Here is a 14,882-nt window from a genome sequence, read left to right on the forward strand (position 1 = left end):
ATTCCTTACTTTAGAGGCAGTGGTCATTCTGCTGTACTATTTATTAGGTGAAAGGATGATTCCTGTATATCTCTTAGAACAAGCCCACACAGTGGAATGTGGTGATGTGTGAGACAGCTCCAGTTTAATCCCACGCAGGCTGGTATGCCTACACGACACAGCACAGTGTCGTGTCACTGTACTAGTTCTGGTGTCAGAAGCAGCATGGACTAGTTAGCCCTGTTTCTTCATAGATATGATTCTGGTATTTATGCTCCAGCACTTGCAAAAACCCAGGTAAGCAGCGCTTCTTCAGGAGTCCCTGTGAGGAGACCTGTCCTCTTCTCATGCTCCATTTCAAACGCGTCCCTATGCCTGCGTTTAGTGGTCAGATCACAGAGGCACTGAGCTGCTTGATGAGGTGGAAGCCAAAAAAGGGTTCCTACCAGAAGGTATCTGTAGGAAACTGATATGCTTGTACTCTGCCCTTGCACTCTGATGTTCCTCAAGCAGAACAGCAACTCTTTCTGCAGTGACTGCCACAGTAAAGCTGGCAGTCTAAGCAAAAATAACATGAAGAAGGAAGTAGAGCATTTGCATAAAATCCACAGCATCCAAATATCTGTGAAGACTTAATTTATACAAGTGAGCACTGTCTATGCCTAGCATCCAAGGACACTCCCACTCATCTGAGATATACTCTTCTGTTTTCCTTTACAGGAGGTAGTAGCCTGGTCTTTGGCACTTGATCAGGTATCTCCAGAGTATTCGTAAATGCCCCACTGACACTCTGTTATGGGAGATCTGCACAAGATAGTAGTTCTGTGAGTAGTGGGACATAGAAAGCCTGCCCTCTTCCAGTTTTTTGCCCTGTGTTTTCTGGATTTTCTGCGGTAGCACATGGGTTTCCTCTTCTTGTCCCATACAGTCCATGCTGCAATATTCCCAGGTTCTCTTTTTTCCCCAAACCATCCTGTACTCTGTCTTCTCCTGTGCTCTCCTAAGCCAACTAAGACACTTATCTCCCTCCTGTGTTGTCCATGGCCTCCTGCGACACTCATCTCAGCCCTCACGCCTTCTGTAGCTCTCTTGTAAAATTCCTATTCCAGTTGTTCTACATGATGGCTGTGCAAGACACATTATCTATTGTGGCTGACTCAAAGTCTAGGCATGCTACTCAGTCAACTGTCTGGCAGGTACACCAGAAAGACTAGTAATAGCTGAACTTCACTGAGCAGTAAAGCACAATCTGCTCACCAGTTTTCAAGCACCCTGTCGGACCCAAGATCTTTAAGATACAACTCTATCTGTGGCATTTCTATGTTAGGGCTTAAAGGGTTTAAAAAGACGGTGATGACAGCGTGGCTGCACAAGCCTTGTCTCTGTATGAAATCTGACAAAACACCAAAAGCCATTCTGCAGCAGCAAGACAGTGATAACAGCAGCATCAAATCAAAGCTAGTATAAGGTAGGCCCTGTAGTTGTCATTGCTGCTGGCAGCTGCTGCTCTCTGGGTATGAATATTCTACTACGGCAAAGTCTTAAATTACAAGGCTACTGGGAAGTTATACCTTGCAAACTCTACTAATCATAGAGTTAAAATCATATCACAAAAAGTCATTAGGAATTAGTCCGCTAGGAATTACTCCACAATGCCCAAAGCACTTCAGAGAACCTGGTGTGTCCCTTAACAATACAGAGTGAACCCACACATGACAGATCATTCCCCGACCCGGAGAATGGGATCTGCCTTCTCCCTGGGACCTGGAGAAGGGGATCTTCCCTCTGCCCTGCAGCCGATTCCTCTCTCTAAAAAGGTCTAGAATCCACACTGCCCAGGGCCTGAATTTTCAAAGGATATAGCAGGATAAGTGTTGCTGACTTTCACTTGAACCTGGGCTGAAGGTTGTGTTTGAAAAAGAAATTTCAAGTCAGTTAAGAACTCTTGAAAAAATTATCCTTGTGCCTAGCTGCTTGTACAGTTCTCTGTCTTGCCTAAACACAGTAAGTCATGAAAAGAAATCTGGTGTTTTGAGAGCTTCTATTTTTTTCATATTTTAATATATTCTTTATATCTAGTTTTCTTTAATCTTAATCTTAAATTCTTTAATCTTTAATTTCTTTAATCTTAAATATTTAATTTTCTCTTTCAAGGTGTTGTCACTTAGGATAGGAGAAGAGAGATTGCTGTAACTGAGCACAATGCCTACACATAGAAATGTATAACCAGAGCTAATCTAGATTCACTTCACAGCCATGGAGAAAACGAAGCATTTTTAATATATGATCTAAGTGAGGGGAGTCCCAGCCTTTTCCAGTGACCAGCTCTCTGAGCTCTATCAATTTTCCAAGCTCAGTCTTTGACAGTTGGCACGCTACGACATATTTTCCTCTTGTTTACTTTCTCCTTTGTTTCTGAGCTAACCGCTCTCCTGCCTTGCTTAGTTCAGGTTGTGTCTAGAGTCAGACACTGGCTGCTCATCTGGAGGTAACCAGAAGAGATGCAGTGCTCTTGCTTCTGACGAGATTCTTCTGCTCTTTAGTCTGTCAGTTCTCCCAGAGATGCAAAGTAGGAAATACAAACAAGTAATATTTCTGAGAGCAGCAGGACCAACGCAGCCTGGTTTTATACGGATTAACGTTGCAAGGCGTGGGTTCTCTGTTGCGTGAGAGCAATAGAGACGGCAGCTGCAGGCTTTTCCTCAGCTGTAGTCTCATACAGCCTCCTTCTATATTAGACTACCTGTCTCCACAAAACACACCTAAAACGATTAACCCTGACATCTCTGACCTATTGCCTGAACTGGTCAGAACCGGTCAGTGGGTGGAAGCGACAGACAGGTGTTTGTATGTGTACACACACATAACGACGCAGCGGTGTCACTTAATTCGCTTAGCCAGTCAAGGCAAAAGCTGTAGGAGCAGAGTTACACCAAAGGCAGATCACAAATCGCTCGGCTGTGACTATCCAGGTTAACCGCACGCATTTTCCTGTGATCACGCCGACGCGAGGAGCGTGCACTCGTCTGGCTCGACAGCCCAGCCCGGGCACTGCGGACCGCAAGTCGCAACGACCCGCGGCAGCCAGGCCCGCTTTTGCCCTAGGCTGAGGCAGCCCTGTGCAGACGGGCGGGAACCCCGGGGTTACACCAACCGCCTCCAGCGTTGGACAAGCACCGCAGCAGCCAGAAGGGAACGCAACGCCTCCAGAACGCGCGCGAGAAAGCGGCTTCCCGACGTAACCGGCAGCGGCGCGCAACGCGGAGCCTCGGCAGCCGGGAGAACTGCCGCGGGCTGCCGCGCTGTTCCCGCAGCCCCTGCGCCACTCCGGCAGTCGCCGCCGCGCTGTTCCCGCAGCCCCTGCGCTATTTCCGCAGCGCTCCCGCGCCCGCCGCCGGCCGGGCCGGGCCTGCAGCCGGCGGCAGCGCCCCCTCGCGGCCGAGGGCCGGCATGGGGAGGCCCCTGAGGGGCGGGGCCAGGACTGCTGCGCCGGGGAAGCCGGCAAAGCGGCCGGTAAATGGCGGCTGGACGTGGCTAAGCTGACACCCGGCGCTTTGTACAAACGCGGTGAGCCCGGTTTCGTTTCCGGGAGGGCAGCCAAGGCAGAGGTTGCCGGAGGTGCCTGGGAAGAAAACGAAGGCGAACCCGGTAGCCGGACCTGGCTGCGCGTTGCGCTGCAGCGGGAGGAGGATGCGGGAGTCTCTGTAGAGCAGCGAGCAGCAAGCGCGCTGCCCCTCGCTGCTGCTCGTCTCTCGGGGGGGGTTCTGGTGCTCGTTGATATGCCAGCGAAAATGGCGGGTTTTTTGGAAGGAGAAAAGGAGTGCGAAACCTGGTGCCCTGTGATTGTGAAAACAAGACAACAAATCAGCATCTTTATGTGACTTTCGGGGGTGTGTGTGTGTGTGTGTGTGTCCCTGCTTTGTGGAAATTATTGTCGAAACTCAAAATGGCCCTCACCAAGGCAAGGCTTTATGTACCATGCCTGTTTTAATATTCGTATTTAACCAATGCCTTCCAATAAATCACATGCAAGAGTGAGAGTCTTTCATCTATTCTTTAAAAAAAAGGCATACAAACAAAAAAAAGCAAGGATGAAATTTAGTACTGTTAATACATCTTATTTATTGTAATGATGGTGTACTTCTCACTCGGTTAAAAACCAGCCATCTCACTTTGCCTGGAAACATGGCAATTGACCTGTGTACAGTTCAAAACTCAGATATGCATTGGTCTTGCATGCAAACTTATCCTCAGGTACCGTAGATAGTAGCTCTCTGCATAAATAGAATATGTAATTAGTAGACAGAGTTGTGTTGCCAAGCACTGTCAGTTATACTTTCAGACCTTTAACTCTGTAATTATTCTTCCCTCTGAATTTCTATATATAAAAATTATATATGTATATGTATGAGTGTATATGTATAAGTAGATGTATTTATACCTATACTTGGGCTATCTAAGAAGTTTTTTAGATTTAATTCATTAAGTAAAAAAATACTGAAAAAGTGGATTTTTTTCTTCATCAGATGTGTGTAACAACTGGAACAGGCTGTGCTGCCATTCAGCGAGACCTGGACAGGCTGGAGAGTTGGGCAGAGAGGAACCTGATGAAGTTCCACAAGGGTCCTGCACCTGGGAAGGAACAACCCCATGCAGCAGTACAGGCTTTGGGCGGACCTGCTGGAGAGCAGCTCTGCGGAGAGAGACCTGGGTGTCCTGGTGGACGACAGGTTAACCATGAGCCAGCAGTGTGCCCTGGCTGCCAAGAAGGCCAATGGGATCCTGGGGTGCATCAAGAAGAGTGTGGCCAGCAGGTCAAGGGAGGTTCTCCTCCCCCTCTACTCTGCCCTAGTGAGGCCCCATCTGGAGTACTGTGTCCAGTTCTGGGCTCCCCAGTTCAAGAAAGATGAAGAGCTACTGGAGAGAGTCCAGCGGAGGGCTACGAGGATGATGAGGGGACTGGAACATCTCTCGTATGAGGAAAGGCTGATGGAGCTGAGGGCTTGTTCAGCCTGAAGAAGAGAAGGGTGAGAGGGGACCTAATAAATGCTTACAAATATCTTAAGGGTGGGTGTCATGAGGATGGGAGCAGACTCTTTTTGGTTGTGCCCAGCAGACAGGACAAGGGGCAATGGGCACAAACTGAAGCACAGGAAGTTCCATCTGAACATGAGGAAGAACTTCTTCCCTCTGAGGGTGACGGAGCACTGGAACAGGCTGCCTGGGGAGGTTGTGGAGTCTCCTTCTCTGGAGATATTCAAGACCCGCCTGGACAAGGTCCTGTGCAGCCTGCTGTAGGTGACCCTGCTTTGGCAGGGGGGTTGGACTAGATGACCCACAGAGGTCCCTTCCAACCCCGAACATTCTGTGATTCTGTGATTCCTCAGCAGTTTTATTTCTTCAAGTTGTGAACAGTTTTTAATAGCGCTCTGGTAGGTACTTCCAGTTGAAAATGGCAATACAGAAGTCTGTTACTGGTCATCCTTCCTTACTGTAGTAACATCAAAATCTGTATCAGAACATTTATGTCTTTCCGCAGGCGTAGGTTTGATAAAAAAATCTCCAGATGGAGTCATTATGGGACAGAGGAAGACAGGAATTATGCAAGATACAGAAAGATGAGGAATTACTGATGGGCACATAGACAAGACTTTATGAGCACTTGGAAAACTCTTTTAGTTCTAAAGTACATATAAATAGAAACCATTTCGTTAGAACTCTTTTTCTTTTTGGTGTTGGTGTTGGTGTTTTTTTCTCCAGCTCACACATTGCCCTCAGCAATGTTAGAGATTTTCATCATTAATTTCTGTGGGAGTAAATTCTAACCCAACACACTTAAAGAACACAAAATAATGCCCCCAAATTTAGCAGAATTCATACATAATTTCTGTGCCCCAAAATCCCCAAATACGGAGAAAATAGAGAAATAGGAGAGTCAACAGGGGAAAAGAAAGGACATTGAACTAGAAGAGAAGCATAAGGGGACAGAAAAAATGCTTATTAAAAATCCTGACCTTACATCTGGAACCTATTAAAATAGTCAATATTGAAAAATACAAAATTCTTGAAATAGACAGAAAAGTAACATTTTCCTGAACAAAAATGTCATTTATATAAAAAACCTAATGAAATAATTTGGTTAAATAAGAAGTTTAATTTTCCTCTCCTTATGGAAAACTATTTGAATTGGTATTTTAAAATTTTTATATTAACATTAGATCATTTAAGTAGAGACACCCCCCCCTCCCCAAATAATGACTCAGTTCAGGATAGTCTTGATCCTTTGTCTGAAGTGACAAATCTGGGGTTCTACTGGTCATAAAACCCCCTGCAGTGGCACCTTCACTGTTATGCCATTGGGCTTCAGCCTGAAAAAAGATGTTCTAAAGGCAGTAAGATGAATGGCAGGAAATCCGAAATTAAGGCACAGTACCGACTGGATTGATGAGAACAAAATCCAACTAGACTCCATCAGTATAGAACAAAACACAGATTGAAGGCAGACAGCATGGTGCTCCAGAGACAATCTATACAACATGCTAAACAACCTAATTACACAAGAGCTTTTCATCAAAATCTAGTGGCATTTCCTTATAGATTTATCCTGTGGTATATTTTGGTTTAATATTTTAAAATCGCCTACCCCATTATCTGTTGCCGTCTATGGTTCGATCACTCTAAATCTCTGGACCAAAACAACCTGTCAGACCTTAGCTCCACTGTCTCTCCTTCATTGACTTTTGCTTCATTTTGGTGCCAGGCTTTCCTTTACTTCAGCTATTGCTCTGACTCCTGAGTTAGATTAAATGGCCCTGGGGACATACTTCACTGTTCATATTGATGTTCTCTGCAGCTATTCGCCGTCCTAATCTATCATCTACTAATTAGTAAAATTAACCTTTTGTATTCAGTACCTTCCACCTAACAAAATCCCTGACACTGCAGCAACATCCCCTGACTGCAGCAACCTGTCATGAATGCTGATATTAATGAATGTATGTTATGGCAAGGGCAGGAAGCTCTCCGTATTACTGAAGTTGTCCAGCACGTCCTGTTAAATGAATTTGTTCCTGCGCATGTGAGGGGAACTATTTTCATATGGGGAAGTTCAAAGCGAGGGTAGGAAACTATTTTAAACAAGAAAATTCATTTTTGCCTGGTATGTTCAGTTTTTCGCACTAGTTGTGTTTTTCCTGTTTCTTGTCTGTCTGTCTGGCACCTTGAAATCTAACCTGCAGAAACAAAGAGCACGTAGTGGTACAAATAAAGTCAGTGAAAGCTGAACTCTAGGTACATGTGCTACCTAATGTTAAATACTCCACAAAATAAAGTCTCAGGGGCATCCGAAATCGATGGAAACTTTCAACTCTCAGTGACTCAGTCAGGAAAATAAGGAATCAATGAAGACAAGATTTTCAGTGTTATTAAACTGAAATATTTTTGCAACAGAATAAAAACAAACTAAATTTTTATTTAACTTCTAATATTGTTTCACAAGCAAACATGTCTTTTTCAAAAAGTCTTGAAATCCTTAGGTTTGACACCCTTTATAACCCAACTGTCTGGCCATACTATAAGCCCTTGTGATGGATTTTGTCTCTCTCAGTGTTAATAACCTTCCTGGATCCTGCTAAATTCTACATCTCAGTAGCATCCCAACAACTAAGGTAGATTTAAGCTGGATTTTTTAACACAGTTTAATGCTAAAACCTGAATGTAAACGTATCAGCTGTACTGTTAATATGCACTATCCAACTGAAAGAGATATTCTGTAGCTTTCCCTGTGTTGTGCTGGAATTAGCTAGCATACTTTAAAACCAATAATTAGAAATGATCACAATTTAGAATTGTACTGTTAAGTGAAGGGATTCAACAGATAACCCTCCTCAGTCTTCCTCCTCTCCAGTATCCTTTACTCATTATACAGTCCTTCCTCTGAACGAAAGAATATTTTGTGGATCTTTGTTTACTTTGCCATTTTACTTGTGAATGAGTACATACACATAAAAATGGAGTTCTTTCTCTTATGTGCTCTGTAATTGATTTGCTCAATTGCTGTTACCACAGTTCTTTGGTTAGACTTGTGAAAACTCTTTATGATAACAAAAGTGGCAAACTAATTATATCTCCCTGGCAAAAAATCAGTCCCATAGGGAAACTTTGAGTCTTTCTTTAAAATTTAGTCTCATTCTTCAGTTTAAGAAGAAACGGAGAGAGACATGCAAATTTGCAGTCATAACAAGGTTCACAATGGCACCCCTGTTGTGCACAGCCCTCTAACATTGTTTAAAGTTACTTTCAGTACTCGAGTGCTGAGCAGGGGTAATGACCAGCCTTTCTGGTCAGAAAGTAGCTCAAGAAACACACAGCACTAAGCACAGTCAAGAAGAAGATTCAGAACTTGCTCCTTCTGAACAGCCTCAAATACAAGCTCTTGGATTTCAGTCTCCTTATTGGGGTGATAGTCATATTTTTTCAGTCATTGGTCAGTACTGCTGGAAAAGTTCTGCATTCCTGAAATCATTTGGATTGGTATCACAGTGTTTCCAGCCAAGGCAGATGACAGAGTAGTAGAGGTTAGGATACCCTGTGTAGCTCCTCTTGGAGACTGTTCTCCAGCTCACCTATGTCTTCTCTCTTCCACTTTCTGTAGGAGAGAGTTGAGCTCATGTCCTATTCCTCTTCCCCGACATCCTTCTGCAAACCAAAGCCTCATACTCTCAGGTGACCCCTCTGCTCTTGTCTTTTCTGTCTTTTCCCCGTGCTGCATTTTGTGTCAAGTGGACCTCCTGCTGCAGTCTGCTAGAATAAATTCAAAAGAAGATTATAATTATCGGCAACAAGGAAAAGTCTCATAGCAAAAGGGATGGAAAGGACTGGGCTCTTCTGCTCTAGAAAGGTGAAAAGACAATGAGTGCGAGGAATGAACAAGATGCAATACGTGGGCCAAAAAAGGAAGATAGACTGTCTGTAAGTTCTAAGACATTAAATGGTGCAGCGAGACATTGACTGATATAAGCATCAGTTAATGAAAATAGAAGGCCACAAATTAAAAAAACTAAGAAAGAAAACAATTTTGCTGCTATTGTTGGGCTGTGAAACATACCAGCACTGGAAGCCATTCTGGCCCAGGATGTAGCAGTATGTGAAAGGACCAACCATTTGCAGTGATAATAAAGATATGCAGGATTATAACAGACAAAGTATTGTAAAGGTTTAAAAATCTGTTTACTGTGCCCTGACGGTTAGGGAAGACATGAAATGACCTCTGTCAACTGTGTGGTTTTTGCACCTTCTTCTGACATGTCTGGTACTAGTTACTATTGTAGACAGGCTATTAGACCAGATGGATCACAAATCTGATCCAATGTGGTAACTCCTTATGTTCTTGAATGAAAATTTTACCAAAAGCATATCAGGAAAGTTTTTGGAAAATCTCAGCAAACTAACACAAAAAATATCTAAGAAATTGCCACCTTCTGTCTGCTAAAAGATCGTCAAAGAATAATCATTTTACTGCTGCCGAAGCCAGTATGCTCTGTGCTTTTTCAGGGTGACTATAGTCTTTAAACTGAACACTTCCTCAACGCGGTTATTTTTTTATGAATTACTTCCATCTGTCTTTGAATTAACTAGCTTTGATCTGTGTTCTGCATGTTAGGTTGTGTCTCAAAATGCTTTCCCACGTCAAATTCTGAAGCCTGGACAAAGTGTTTTCAAGGTTGATATATTTCAATGCTGGAACAACGTGCGTGAAGAAATTTGTGACCCTTCAGTATAGCAGGTGTGATATTAATATAAAAAACAGAACAGGCAATGGTTATCAGAAACAGGAGGAAAGCAGGCACATTTTTCCAAGATAGGTTTCTGATCCCCTTATCACATCTCTCCCTCCAAGACAGTAACATTGATCAAAACCAAAATTTCTCCCTATAAAACTGGTAACAGTTTCCCTTCAACCACCAATTACTCTGAGTTCTGCAACACCCTCATCTAGTGTATTTTTGTTCTATCCTCATCTCATTCTGTTTTCATGATAGCTGGATTATTGAACCCCTGTAAGAGTGCGGAGTGTGTTACATGCAGACAAGACCTGGCTCGTTGGCACTTGTTCTCCACACTTAAGACCCTCTCAGGCACAGGGCCTGTAAATGTACTCATATAGCTATTCACTGCTCCCTCTCGCATCCAGTAGTTTTTTACACCTGTCTTGCACAGAGGAAACCATGCAGTGAACAATCAAGTCAATTATCCCTAGAAGCAGTGACAGAACAGCTACTGACCACACACACTAAAGCTTAGCAGTTGCTTCAGGGTGGGATGACAGAGGTCCGCTGCACAGTGCCTGAGAGGTCATAACAAATGTATTATTTCCCAATGGATTGCTCTCTTGGAGGACATGGACTTTTCCATACTTGAAACAAGTCTACTAAGAAGCCTCATGATGTTGCCACCCTTACATTCCACACCGAAGGTAAATCCCACTGGATGCAGATTTATAAAATTTCCAGGGACATCAGGTCTTTATTTCCCCTCCCACTCTCCCTGCCACAAGACGGTACAACAATACAGTACTGTGGAGTACAGAACAAATGGCACATTCGCAGCACACAAGGAAGGTTTTCCTCTTACACCCAGACGCACAGGTCCCAAGGCCAGAGAAAAGCTGTGACAACATGCCGTAACTGAGAACTATGTATTTTTCTCCATGACTGCAGACACGTGCTGTGGCCATGTCTTTACCAATGTAGCTTAACAGTTGTGGCATGTTCTGTCTGTGATTTGATGTAGAGGCTGCAAACCCATTCTACCATCTGATAAAGGGACAAAGGACACAAGCATGCATCTTGAGGAACAGGGGTAAGATGTGACCACATAGATTTGTAGATATTTCATTCACCTCATGGTCTCATCTGACCCATCTGAATATATGTCTGTGTATATACGTGTGCAGTGGTATACAGGAGGCCTTTTAACAACAATATGGCATAAAATACCTATGTCAGATGAGATTTTAAAGACATGACAAAGTTCTTGGCAGCACAACAGGCAACATGAGGGACCCATAGTAGTGATTCGTATAGGTTGAACTTCACCAGTGGTTCTTTGCCATTTCCAAGGGCAACTTCAACAGCTATCAGATGTATAAATACATTCAGCATCTTGCAATAGCTCCCACTTTCAGTCTGCGCCCCAAGCTGCTTTCTCCTGGTTATCTATCACACCTTTATCTTTTGTTAAGGTCTCGCAGTTCTCTAGGTATAAAGGTATTAAGCAGCTCAAAAGCCCTTTGTGAAAGAAGAGAGAAAGCTCTTGGACAACGAGACATATATGTCTTGTCTTTTCAGCATGTGCAGCAATATCCTAAATAGAAAGGTTGTGTTGCTTTCCCGTTTGATCTTGCCACAGCCTTCGGTTAAAAATATTCAATAAATTGATTCAAAAAGATATAATAACCCAACACACCAGAGCTTGCCCTTGCAAGTTAGGTCATAGATAGGGTTGTTAAAACAGTGATGTCTCTGAATTGCTAAGTTAATACACAGCAATTCTAAATATTCTATTTAGACACTGTTTTGACACTGCTGCTGTCATACAGAAGCACTTCTTTCTATTACAAAGCTAGAACCAGGAAGAGCTCTGGGGTTAGATGTCCAGAATCGAAAAGCGATTTGGGGGCAGTCTCGCAAGGTGGGTTGTGGCTGGGATGCACACACACTGCTAAGTCAAACAGTTAAAACTGGCTGGGGAGGGAAGACTCAGGTGCTGAAATGAAGGTGAGCCAAGATCATACCTCAGAGAAGGCCAGCTGTACAGAGCCAAAGATCTGGGACAAAAATATCCTGAGGAAACTGGGCAATTGAAGAGCAAGACACTACTTTTACCCTTCTGATGCTGGCTGGCGGGGAACAGGAGCGGTGCCTGGGACTGTGCAGGAGACAGGAGCTATGGATGAGGAGACCAAGCACGGCAGCAGCACCAGAGCAAGGGCTCTGGTGGCTGGGGCTGAGCAAGGAGGAGGCAGGATCAGGATGAAGGCTGGAGACTGGAGAATGTCAACTGAGAAGCACAGATCTGTAAGACAGGAGAGGCCACTCTGATCAGGGCAGAGCAGCTCACTGGGCTGAGAAGCGGATCAAAAGCTCAGAAGCATACCTTTTCTGCTTGCACTTTTCAAGTTCTGATGATTGTCAACTGGCGAGCTGCAAAGCTTGGTTATTGCAGGGTGAGGATGCTGCAAAAATGACGTTTATGTTTCTTGTGGACAGTTAAAGAAAAACAAAATAGCTTGATTTGCCCAGGGGAGGTACAACTAGGAATACCTAAAGGTGCTGCAGGTAGGGGATTGGAAAACTGAGATACCCTAAATGATTAATCACCTGGAAAAAACATAGGCATTAGTTACTAGAATGATTTATCTCTATTTGGCAACAAGGTTCCTGTTTACCAATCTGTACTGTAATGTGGATATGACACGGTAGTTCAAAGAGCAGCAGTGTGATACAGAAATCAAGGACACAACAGACTAATACAGAGTTTCATCTGCATGGGAGTTAAAACTGAGTGAACAGACTGAAGAACTTGATTATCCAAGAAATACGTGAAATACGGAAGATCAAAGAGTGAATTTAGCAGTGAAGAAGGTGTTATAGGCAGTTAGAGTTAACAGGGTCTAGCTACTAACGGCAGTAAGAAAACTGGTTTAGGTCGCCAGCTGGCATAAACTGTCACCACTTGAGTTATTTCCTTTGAGTAGCACCAGTTTATACTATCTAAGAGTCTTGTCCCTCACCAAGAACGTAAAAGAAGATAAAACACGATGTGACATTACCAATTTAAGCAGAAGTCAAGAAGGCTTCACGTGTACGTGTTTTAAACAGATCTCCATTTTGTGGAAAAGTCCTCAGTCAGCAACCACAGGAGGAAACCAAACAGGGAGTGGGGAAAGGCCCACTCAGGTATAGCGCAAGAGCAGCCCAAGAGGTGGATCTTTTGGGAGGTGAGTCCCTCTTTCAGAAGGGGTGGTTGGGTAAAGGCAGACAACGGCGCGGCCGTACTTCACAGCAGAAATTTAGAGCCTGGAGCTAGCACCAAGCCAAATCGGCTCCAGAATGAATGTGGCTATGCATGTGGCGTGGCACCCTTGCTAGCTAGCCGTGCTGGGACATGGATGTGATCATCCTATTTAGAAGCACCATGCAACCATGGCTGTGCTTCTGTGAGCCGAGCTTGATCTCTTTTGGAACAGGAATATCTTCACCTGGTACAGCATCGTCCATTAACTAGGCATTTAGTAGTCTCTTTGTTTGCTGGGGGGAACACCTGTGGATATGTTTTTTAATTACCAAAAAGTTATTTTCACCATGATGGAAAATGAAGAGCAAGAAAACTCTGCAGGAGAGAAATAGCTGCTGTTAGTGTCCTTCCTCTCACATTTTATCATTGGAAAAGGATAATTCAATAATGACAATAAATAATAATAAATAAATAAAATGTAATGATTTCTAATGAATTAAATTATAATTTACTTAATGATTTATAACGAATTAAATAAAGAATTACATAGTGATAAAATAAGTATTTAAATAGTGATAAAATAATAAAAAGGTAAATAATGATTAAATAATAATTAAACAACTTACCTACTCTGCTGGACAACGTGGCTGGTTTTTGCCAGCATAAACTGAGATGTACAAAACAAGGTAACGAAGGGGAGGTTTGGTCCCTGTTGTCGTGTCCCATCCCCCCACTACACAAGCAGCTGTCGCTTCCCATGAAAACTTCCCACAAGACCACTGATGGGGTTTGCAGGTGCAAGGCTGTGAGATGAACAGTATGAAAATAATGGCACGAGGAAACTGAGGGGGAAATATTGCAGAGGCTTTGGGAAATACTGCCTCAGCAGCTTCAGAGAAAGGTTATAACAATGCTAAGTGGCTGCTATTTGCAGCTCTGAGGTGCCCAAATAACCGTGCAGCACAAATACTAGAGGCTTGTGATGGGATTGTATGGGGTGACAAAATTTCTCGAAGAACTGGTCAGAGATCTAAGTGGAAACCACGGCTGTATAGACCATGACATAGTGGGAGCTCAAGGTGAGCAAGGATAGTCAGTAGGAATTCGTTAAGGTTAAATGATGCTTGACCAATCTGATTGGCTTCAGTGCTAAATAAGATGAATCTATGGAGGAGGTAAAAGCAACCCAAGTTGTCTGCATAGACTTCAGTAGGTCTTGTGTCATGATTTCCCACAATAATCCTGTGCTATTCAAATACTGCTCTGGCTGGATGGCTGGAGACAGAGGCGCTGGTGCTGGGTGCGAGCTGCTCTGGCTGCCCAGCCAGAGGAAGAGGCTCTGGCTGGCTGGCTGGGATAGGTGTTCCAGCTGCCTGGCCAGGGCAAGCTGGTCTGGGTGGCCAGGCAAGACGATCTGGCTGGCCAGCTGGAGAAAGAGACTCCGTCTGGCTGGCTGGAGTTGAGAGTCTGGCCAGCTGGCTGGCATGAAATGCTCTGGCTAGTTGGCTGGAACGAGCTCCTCTGGCTGGCCGGCAGGGGCTGAGAGGCTCCGTCTGGCTGGTTGGAGAAACAGGCTCTGGCTGGCTGGCTGGGGGAAAGGGGCTCTGTCTGGCCATCTGGGTTTGAGAGGCTCTGGCTGGCTGGCCGAGGCTGGGAATCTCTGGCTGGCTGGAGAAACAGGCTGTGGCTGGCAGATCAGGGCGAGCTGCTCTGGAGAAACAGGCTGTGAAAGGTGATCTAGCTGGCTGACTGAGGAGTGAGGCTCTGGCTGGCTGCGGGTCAGGTCTTGGTTCAGGTCCCTGAACACCTTATAAAAGGCCGTGTGACCAGACGACGAGGGGATCCTCGCCACCGACACACACAGGAACTACGGACCAACGGGACGC

Source organism: Opisthocomus hoazin, chromosome 1 (assembly GCF_030867145.1).
Source record: "Opisthocomus hoazin isolate bOpiHoa1 chromosome 1, bOpiHoa1.hap1, whole genome shotgun sequence".
NCBI lineage: Eukaryota > Metazoa > Chordata > Aves > Opisthocomiformes > Opisthocomidae > Opisthocomus > Opisthocomus hoazin.